This window comes from Alligator sinensis, unplaced genomic scaffold (assembly GCF_000455745.1).
Source record: "Alligator sinensis unplaced genomic scaffold, ASM45574v1 scaffold322_1, whole genome shotgun sequence".
Taxonomy (NCBI): Eukaryota; Metazoa; Chordata; order Crocodylia; family Alligatoridae; genus Alligator; species Alligator sinensis.
The window spans coordinates 1,570,091-1,571,430 of NW_005842154.1; positions in this window are offsets into that span (position 1 = coordinate 1,570,091).

The window sequence follows — 1,340 nt, forward strand, 5'->3', positions numbered from 1 at the left end:
GAGGCCGCGGCGCGATGGCCATTGAGCGATGCCATTGCTTCGGGCTGAGGCCGCCCCCGGGGTCCCAGCGCCGCGCCCTCGTCCTCGCCGTGCGGTGCCAGTGCGGGGAGCAGTGTCCCCTGCCTGCTAGAGCAGGCCTGGCCATGGCTGCTGCGCTGGCATGGGGCCTGTGCGGGGGGCGGCTCCGTGTGGCCAGGGTGGCACCTTCTCTGGGGGGTGCCCCAGGCACCTCTCCGGTCCTGCCCACTGGGAGGAGCTAGCAGGTTGCCTGTTCCTTTTTCATTGGGTGATAAAGACCCCTTCCCGGTGCAGGGTGGGAATGCCCCCATGTGTGGAACTAGGAGGTCCTCGGCATGGATACTCAGTGCCTCCTGTGTCGCCCTCAGTCGAGGAAGATGCGTGTTGGCACCTATAGGTGCCAGCACGCATGCTGTACTCTGTGTTTAGGGAGGTGAGGTATGCTGCCCCCACCTCCTTTTACCCTTGCAAAGGCTGCACCGGGGAATTGATCTCTCGGCCTGTTGATAGCAAGGCATGATGCATTGCCAATACTGAAGATGTGCCGTTTGCTTGTGTTACATGTATGTCGACACATCTGTGTATGATCTCCCCCCCCCGCCCACCTGGCCCTGACGCACCTCATCCTCACACCAAGGACCTGGCATGCATCCTTTCCATCATGGCCGAGGACAAAAATGCGCATTCTCCTTCAGTAATTTGCATAGTGAGTTGAGTGCATACTCATTCAGCCCCACAGTATCCTGTGTTAGAAGCCTTTCCTCATGAAGCACTGATGTCAAAGTCCATACATATAAACCAAATTAATATATAGTTTTCTGGTAATCAGAAAAGATTAATTGCATCCTTTTGGGGAATGCCAAAGAGATAATTTAATTTCTGAGCATATGTGCAGTTCATATATTCTGTGCTGTCCAAGTTGTGGTCCGGTCCGGTCCGGTCTGGTTTGGAGTGTTAGGTGTCCAAGCCAATAAGGGGTGATGAAAGGAACTGGATGAACAGTGTGAATCCATTGAGTATACTGGACAAAGCGCGTGCTGTAACAAGTGTGGTGTCTGAAATAATTTTCCAGTGATGGGGGCAGGAGAAATTCTATTGAGAGCAAACAAAGCATTCACTATTCCAGGTTGTAGGATTTATGCAAAGACAACTTAATTTTGCTCTTGAATACTCCAGAAGAGATTGTAGGTTTTAGTGCATCTGATGAAATGGTAGCCGAGCTGTTTGTTATGTTGAAGGTTTTTAAAGTTAATTTAGGAAAAAATAAAATTTAGATTGTGTTCATGTCATGGAAAGAGTTAACATTTTAAACTCTCCAGCTG